Source organism: Stegodyphus dumicola, chromosome 3 (assembly GCF_044657685.1).
Source record: "Stegodyphus dumicola isolate Sdum_Otavi_A_Nest chromosome 3, ASM4465768v1".
NCBI lineage: Eukaryota > Metazoa > Arthropoda > Arachnida > Araneae > Eresidae > Stegodyphus > Stegodyphus dumicola.
Window position 1 is genome coordinate 181,344,792 of NC_140770.1, and position 9,930 is coordinate 181,354,721.

The following is a 9,930-nucleotide window of genomic DNA, read 5'->3' on the forward strand; positions in this document are numbered from 1 at the left end:
CAAGATAGGAAATAATGTTTAGATAAGATAAAGCCTGGACAAGAATAAGCAAGTGGCGCCATCTGTTGGCGAAACCAGAACTAAAACATAATTTCTCTAAAAGCCGAAGGCAAATTTGGATTGGAATTAGGATCGTTAACTAGAACAGAAAGATTTTTATGAATGTGAAATGCCTCTAGAAAATCCAGTTCTCCAATGGAAGATGTTTTTTGAATAATTTTGGCAGCGCAAAAATTGAAAGTGTGATTTTCGGACCAACAATGTTGAGCAACAGAAGACTTCTGTGTTTCCTTTTTTCTAACATATGCCAGTGCGGTTTAATTTACATTGGCCAAACTAAGATAGCCTTAAAATTTCGCGTAAAAGAACATGAGGCATATGTTAGAAAAAAGGAAACACAGAAGTCTTCTGTTGCTCAACATTGTTGGTCCGAAAATCACACTTTCAATTTTTCTGCTGCCAAAATTATTCAAAAAACATCTTCCATTGGAGAACTGGATTTTCTAGAGGCATTTCACATTCATAAAAATCTTTCTGTTCTAGTTAACGATCCTAATTCCAATCCAAATTTGCCTTCGGCTTTTAGAGAAATTATGTTTTAGTTCTGGTTTCGCCAACAGATGGCGCCACTTGCTTATTCTTGTCCAGGCCTTCTTATCTTATCTAAACATTATTTCCTATCTTGTTCATTTGCGGTTTTGCAGCTGAAGATGATGGTTCGGTAAAACCATCGAAACTAGTCCTGTGAAAATTTTGTGAATTAACGCTGATTTTTGTTGTTTGACTTCTGAATCAAATGTCATATTAATTCACCAATGGGAAAGAGTTATTGCACTGTAAGGAAACGTGTTTATTTAAGCTTCTTTTTAAGCCAATTTTAAGGACTTAATTCAAGGTAATTTCCTTATAATTATATAAGCAATTGCTACTAATAACTCATGCTCAGATTTCCAAATTAAGAAGTTTAATTGCTTAGAATTCAGAAAGGTAGACAAACGGCCATACTAGACACAAATACGATGCACAATTGTACGAAAGCAATACACTCCGGGATGCAGACAAACGATCACAGCGATATACAAAAGCGATGGTGATTCTCGCAGCGATACATGAAATTTTAATTTTTAATTTTACATTTCCAAATCCAGGGCTTATTTGTTAAGAACTACGCAAATGTAATTCTTGATTTACTAAACACCCATATGCTATGAGAGTGTAATAAAAACTATAAAAAGTAAATTTTTATTTTTATTAAATGTTGTTACGTTTAAGAGTTACCGTTCAGTGCTTCAAAACACGATAGACTTAAAATATTAATCCATATAACAAGGTGCTTCTTAGGCAAAATATGAGACTGCCAGTGAGATCAAATTTTTATATGTCGGTTATACAAAAAATCTATGCAAAAGCCTCATGCGGTAAACATATAGAAATGCCAAGAATTAGGACATGCAATGAACTATCATCATTTCCTGGCTTTATCCAGGCCCATCAGCGGCTGACCGGTAACGTCGCTGAACACTGGTAGTTCGGTCCTAGGTTCGAATCCCTCGAACGGGCTGGCTGCATGGGTGTTTTCGTGGTTTTCCCCATGTGTAACGTGTATACTAGCCAGTTTCTCTTAAAAAGACCTCCACGAAGGCATCACTCCCTTAAGGCAGATAGCCCTCGAGTACTTTGCCGTAATCTAATAAACCAACCAAAATCTGGCTTTATCCACTCGACCATTTTTAGTCCGGAGAAGTTGTAGAGTTCATCATTCTTTTTGTGTAATAGTCTAAAAATGTGAGAACAGTCTTTGTAATACCGCTTTGAAAGACTTTAAATTATCAAATGTAAAATCTTGTAGAGACATTAGGATTTTTTGGGGGGCCGAAGAGATTAAAAATTAGCAATGCCTTCGCTGGGAATCGAACCGCGGACCTCTGCAATAACGGCCCAGCGTGCAGAACCTCTACACCACGAAGGCACACTAGGAAGTCGGAAGAAATACCTTATAAACTTATAAAAAACCAATTATTTTGAAATCAAAAATTAAATGTTTTGTGTTCAAACTCAATAGCATAATGCATTAATAACTCTATAATATATTAAATCTGTAACACATCGCATTATCTATAACACTGGTTTTACTAAAGGGGTTCAATGCTTTGAGATAAACTTTTGATATGCCTAATAATTATAAACAAATCCTTTGGAAATACAAACATCATATTCAAAATACTGAGGTTACTCGAGGGTCCAAAACTCCAAGATTGTTGTCGTCTCCAAACTATATTAAAGAAATGAGATTTATAAATGCCAAAACTGTATGCAAAAATATATCACATTAATATTTCGTATTGACTAAAGAAAAACTCATAATTATACTTAGTTATATTTATAAACGATTCTAAGGTAAAGAAAAAACGAGTAAATCAGCAACCCAGTCTTTTTTTTTTCATCTGAGGTGTTATCTAAGGAAACAATAAAATAATTTAAGGTTATGACTAATAATAACAAAAAGAAGAGATGAAATATATTAATCGTTTCTTTAAAACGCTAATTAATTTCTAATGGCTCACAAATCACACAGATGACAACAGGTTTGATAATTTGATTCGTACGTTTTTTTGAATTGCATAGTGATTTAGTTTTAGAATAGTATTTCTTTTTTCGGCCACATTTTTTAACGTGTTTCGATTTCTTTTGCATTAACTCCTTTGAATCAATTCGGTGCAATATGACAAATTTTAACTATCAGTGATATAATTAATTCCATTGGTTAAATCAAAATTAAATACCCATGTCAGATAATCATAAAGAAAATATAACCGAATTCACGTTACGTAGAAAACATGCAATGAGCCGTTTCAAATCACTCTAATTTAATATCTGCATTTTAGCTGCACATTTTGCGCAAGAAGACCTTCGCATTTTCTATTTTTTTTAAATTTTCAAATTTCCGCTTCAAAATCATTGATTTAAATATATTCGTTAATGCCTATTATTATGGTTAATGGTTACCATTTATGCTCCAATGATCTTCACTCATTATTTGAACATTATTTAAATTAGTGATTAAATAGAAAAATTATAAAAATTACACCTTTTCGTCAGATATTATTTGAGTGGAACTGATTTTTTATCATTTCATTTGTCAAAAAATATTAAGATATTATTTATTGCTAATTGCAAATACCTGGTTTTAGACACTTGGTTTTCTTAAATTTTTTGGTATGAAAGACAAAATAAATAAATTAAATTAAATTAAAAAATTAAAAATAATTTAACTGAATATTCTGTGTAAATTTTTTTAAAAATATTTTTTCGCTGCAGAAAATGCGAGATATTACTAATATCTTATGACAAGACTCGAACAATGGATTTTCCATCTCCTAGCAGGAGGTGTTAACCGGGTTAGCATGCATGGGAAAAATGCGAAAATTCCTGCCATTTTGCCCCCAATGAGAGACTGGGAAGAGGTATAAAGTTAAGTTTAATAAATGAAGGTGATAGCGAATTATCATTCCCCGCATTTTAGTTAGCCACCGCAGAGTCCCTTAAAAAAAAAATTAAGATTCAGGAACGCAACAAATCGCTGGAATATGAACCATAGATCTTTCAGCTGCAAGCTGGATTCTGCTTGTGGGTTGATCACTTACACCACGACAACACGCACGGAATAATGCGATATTTTTTACAATTCAGAATAATTATTCGGTAATTCTTTAATGACGTTTTAGAGAATATTTTTATGCATCATTAGAAAAAACAGCTCGATTAGTGAAATAATATGTGTGTTTTATACAAAAGAAAATATGCAGATTAAATTCATACCTGTTTTATTTACAATTTTGCTACTGCTGTTACATAATAGTGCCCAATACCTGCAAAACTACTCAAGTAACCTTTCATAATTTAAACATAAATATCATTACTGGTATCATTAATAATGGCAAAGTCAAATTTCGGTACGTGTCAGGGAACTTACTAGCATGGCTTTTAAGAGAGAAATAGAGCATTTTTAAGATTAATGTGATGACATATCTCCTTTTATAATTTTGTTATAGCATAGTTTTAAGTCCAAAACTATATATTGAAATATAAAATATATCCTGCTGAAACATTCTGCATTTTAGAAGGGTAAACCTCGTAGAAGGCGTTTATTTATATTATACACGTGATGAAAATACCTGTGACCTATAGAGGCAAATCAAGTCCGTACGTAAATCATCATTGTTTCCAAATCGTATATATCAAATATATCCTTCATGATTTTTTTCAGTATAGAGATTTGCATCTTAAAATAACATTTATTTATACAAGGGCAGATCAAAAAGTAAGTTGAACTTCCAAGTTATGAGCATTTATTAAATTATCAATACAAAAGCTACACGGCTATGACAGCATACAATGTAAGTTCACTTTTCCACATAGTTCCCAAGTCACTCTAAGCATTTGTCCGAACGGACAACAGCCTCCGGATTCCGGATGCATAGAAATCTCTTCCAACGCTATGTACCCAAACAGAGACAACTGCTTTTACCTCCTTATCATTTTGGAATCGTTGTCCACTGAGATGCTTTTTAAGCTTACCGAAAACATGAACGCAACACCTCACAAATCTCGCCAAACGTGCGACTTGCTGCAGCAATTTAAGCGAGAGGTATGGCAACATCCTCCATACAGTCCTGATTTAGCGCCATGTGGCTTTCATGTTTTCGATAAGCTTAAAAAGCGTCTCGGTTATCAGGTTCAATGTTCCTTCTTACCTTCTTCGGGAACATACAAGGACCTGACTCGGAACAGAGAGCTTACTAAAGCTATGTTCACTAATTGTGGTAAGTAGACAGGATACAGACGAAGGGTATACAAAACCCTTTATTTTTCTCTATATACAATAACTTCCGTACTTCGGAATACACTGACCCGCTACTCGGGGTCTAACGTAAAAGTATAAAAATAAAACTAAACTCTAATTTAACTTTAGAATAATAAACGTGGAAGATTGGCCTTATATTAACAGGAAGGCGTATGTAGTACAGATAACTGAGAACACTATAATACGTTTAAAAGTTATCAAGAGGATTAAAACCTCTGGCCTGGAAGGCAGGCAACAAGCAACTGCGTAACTTCTAAGGTAAGCGGCCTGCTTCGAACTCACTGCTTCCTCTCTCTCGCTTGACAAAAAGCCACAACTTAAATACTTGGCGTTCGCCAGACAAACTTTGCATAAAAACCTTAACGCTTATAATTCTGGCCGGAAGTAGAAAATAAGAAGTGATAGTAAAGATTCAAAATAAAAATAAACGTTAGTAAAACTTAAGATCCTTACACGATGAATAACGATTCTGAAATGATGAGGATGTAAAAGCAGCTGTCTGCGTGTGGTTACATAGCGCTAGAGAAGATTTCTATGCATCCGGAATCGAAAAGTTAGTTGTCCGTTCGGAGAAATGTTTAGAGTATCTTGGGAACTATTTGAAAAAGTGAACTTACTGTATGCTGTCATAGCCGTGTTGCTTTTGTATTTGACAATTTAATAGATGGTTATAACTGGGAAGTGCAACTTACTTTTTGATCTGCCCTCGTATTTTACACGGGAAAATAGGCAAATCGAGTTCCTACATAAATGATCCATGCTTAATACCTCAGAGTTGCCAAACCGTATATATACGTTCAAAAATATTAATCATATTTTCTTTCAGTACAGAGATTTGCATCTTAAAATAACAACATTTCTTTGTGTTAAACATGTAAAAATTATCAAAATACCTGTTACCCTGCAGAGGAAAATCGAGTCCATGCATTAATGATCCCTACTTAGAAAGCTCAAAGTTGCCACACCATATATATATATTCGTTCAAAATATGAGTTATATTTTTTCTAACCCTTCGAGCCCTGAAACGGGTTTAGCCCTGAAATTTCAAAGTTCCCCACGATATCACGAATAAGTGGTACTTTTTTTTAAATTTTAGTTAAAAGACTAATTTCTCACTTTGTAACTTGATTTCTTTTCTTTCAATAGACATCCAAATCCAAATCGGATACATTAAAAAGTGGCAGAAATTTTCATGTGTAATGAATAAAGTAGCCAGCTTCCGGACCTGCACATTGCTTTTGTGGGGAAATGCACGGATTCAGGATGAAAAACTTAGATTTAAGGACAGTTAAAATGCTTTAGACACGCAATATATGGTTCATTTGATGTTGAAGATTATAACGACAACTCTGAGTTTCTTCAGAATGGAAGTTTCTGTAGCCTGCTCAATATAGAGGCAAGTGATATTTATTTAACAATATCAATTATTGGCCATATGTCTTCAGAATTTCTAGGCTTAAAAATCTTCAGGTTCTTAACTGAATTTCCTCCATGCAGATGTGTTCCGAACGGGCAGAATACCAGCAACACAATCTGATGCCTAATAACATCCAATCACAACAAAAAGATTGCTAGTAATCTATTATAAAAGTTTAGGGTTTCAAAAGCGTACAGGTTTAAATCTTCTGACCCTACTAGATAAACAAACCAGTTAACGCTATAGTCTGAATTAATATGATGATATACTATGAAAGTTAAAAGAGATTTTTTATTAACTCTTTTAATTTAGCAGCAGTCACTACTTATGCCTACAAAACAATTTTTGCCATTTATGGGAATTTAAAGGTACGCTGCGAAAAAAAAGGGGAGGGGGCAGTTACGTATCTTTCGTTCTACTGGGCCGATTGACGAAATTCAAATTGCATTTTTCATGTTTCGAAAGCGTGACTTAGTATATATATTAGATTTAAATATAACATTATTTTAACTTAAGTAATTTGACCCCAAAATCGGACTTTTCCTGAAATAACATAAAAATTGTTTCATATTTCGATTCTACGACTAAAATTATGCCTAAATGTTAATTTTGTAAAATTTTGTGCGAAATTTATTGAGAAATTAAAAAATTCATCTTGACGAATTTTTTTCAGTTTGTGCCAAGTGTTTTCGCCAATTCACTGGGCGAATTTCTTAATATATGGCAACCTATTTTCCTTTCCCTTCCATTGTACGTGAGCAGAAAAAAAGACACATTGTTCCTACCTTTTTACATTGTGCATGAGAGGAAAAAAAGCGACATCGTTCCTACTTCCAAATAATTTTAACGAAAATCCCTAAACTACATTTGATGTTATTATCGCTTTTAACAAATATGCCAAATTTCAAAACGCGCCAATATATAAACTCACGTACATCTTCGGAAGGTTTGAATAAACAACTGTAATGTTTTGCAAGTTTGCTTAGAAATACATCTACATTAAGAAATACATCTACTTTATGAAATACATCTACTTTAAGATGATAGTAAAAATTTTATAGCTTATAATACAAGTTTTCAAAGGATGTAAAGTTTAGCTATTATGATACATCGTGTATATCTACCATTCACTCCACATCCAGTATGTATTAAAGGTACAATTTAGGACTGGGTTTTTTAAACTGTGGGTTGCGACTCCCACTGGGGTTGCGGGACCTACAGCAGGGGGTCGCCAAAAGTTTTAGCAGTTTCGATATTTTTTAACTTATTATAATAATTTTAAAATTACCAAATATTTTTACACAATGTATCTGAAAATAGATAAATATAAGCCAATACAGACCAAGAAAAAAACGACGCATTCTTTTTACAATATAAAACGTTTCTTTTCCTTGCTTTTCACGTGACGCTGTCTTTTCGTCTGTTACTTTTTTAACATTTTCATATTGTTCTATGTCTTAAAATTAGGAATTAAAGTTAATGACCTAAAATTGTAATATTATATTACAGTACAAGTGGAAAAACTGACAGTTTCATTGACGCGTGTGTCGGATTTGCGCAATACTTATGGGGCCCCACAAAATGTTTGTAAATATTATGGGGTCCTGGGGGTCGCGAAAAACTCTCAGTGATAAAAAGGGGTCGCGACTGAAAAAAATTTAAGAAACCCTGATTTAAGACATAAGGAGATTACAATCACAATTTCAATACAATTTGAAATTCACAAATTAAATTGAGAACATTTGTTTTGATGAAACAAAACAACAGGTAAACATAATGAGATAAATATAATACGCACTGGTACCGCAATATTATAAATGAACTAAATAATAAAGAAATGTTCATGAGCACAAATCTTCTGAGAGCAACGTAAAAAATTAGTGTGAGTAAGAATCTTAAACCAACATAAATGAGCATAAAAATCTTAAATTAACATAAAAAAGTAGTGTGAGTAAGTAGTGTTAGAATAAGTCAAGGATTTGGGAATTCAAAAAGTAATTTGATGTGACGCAAAAAAATCCTGATGTGGAAGTGAAATTGCCTCCCTTCTACTGCCTCTTAAAATATACTTATTTGATGCTACATTTCATTTAAACTTACTTCCTGGAATTTTATTAGAGATAAATTTCTCAAAGCAAACATACATAAAAACTTAAAGCATCTTCATTAAAAATTGTAAACTGCAGAAAAACAAAAACATACCAAATACAGTTAAAACAGTTAAAAAAATTGTGAAGTTAAAATTAGAATTTCTACGGAAAAACAAACCATTCAAACAGCATGTACGAAGGCAGGTTTTTCGGTGCACAAAACTGAAAGTTTACGTTTTGTCCCGTTTGGAAAAAAGGCATTGAACGTCCAGAAACTGACTTAATCCACTATTCTACTGAGTTTTAAATGTAGACAAATGGCGGCCTCATTAACCTAAGCAGCCCTTAAGCAACTTTTAAATTGTTGCTAATTCTACAACTATTGCGTTCGCATTAACTAAAGGCATAATAATCTTAATCGGAACATAAAAAGTACATAATTCGATCACTTTTAAAGCGAAATATGCACAATTTATCAACATATAAGAATAAAAAACTAAGTTCACCGAGCCAGGTAACATAGTGGAAACATATGTATCACAATTTCAATACAATTTGAAATTCACAAATTACACTGAGAACATTAGTTTTAATGAAACAAAAACAACAGGTAAACATAATGAGATAAATATACTCAAATATATATATATATATAAATATACGTATTTATATACTATTAGTGCAGCCGGTTGCAACGAAAAGGGAGGTGCACACTACAATGTCTCTTCTGAATTCATTTTAAATCCATTTGATAATCCTTTTGACAGAAACACTCTTTTATTCTGTCCATACGTATAGATGTCACGCAGAAACTTCGCTCAAATGGTTTCGAGAGCGTTCGAAATTTATTTTTGTTCAAATATGATACCCAAAGTTTTTCGCGGTTACTATACTAGTTACTATACTTGTACAAGGATGTAAAAACGACGATACCTTAAACCTTTTGAATAACGTAGTCTTTGTCGATAGTCTTCTTACCTAACATGGGCACATGGAAGGCCGAATTTTAAATTTCAAATAGGTTTTAATTATCTATTTCATATTTTGTAAAATTTTAAGGAATATTTTATTAACAAAATCTAACATTTGAAAGCGAGCAGTTGCAACACCGTACGGAATAAAATGTACGTGGAAGACTCCAGCGTGCGAGACTGTCTAAATGCTGCTTTTTATATCTCCTAATTTTACTGGTGAACTGAATTTTATGTGGCACATGTGCGAAGATCGTGATATTTAATAAATAAAGTTAACACGCAAAGGATTAATAATAAAAGTACAAAAAAAATTTTCTCTCCACTTTACTAAGGCTGAAAACAGTGATATAAGAAACTGAGAAAAGAATGAAAAAATATAAAAATGTACGCCAACAACTTAGAAGTACATCGGGAATTGTAATTTTTTTTAAATTAAATAAAAATGTTGTTATTTTGCGTTTGAATTGTACATAGCGTAAGTATTGAGAAAGCTATATTTAATAATGCAGCTAAAAAAGCAAAACCAATGGGTTAGCAGTAGTGAGCGCAGCAGCAGACCAATTATACTGAGAGCCCAGGCAGAG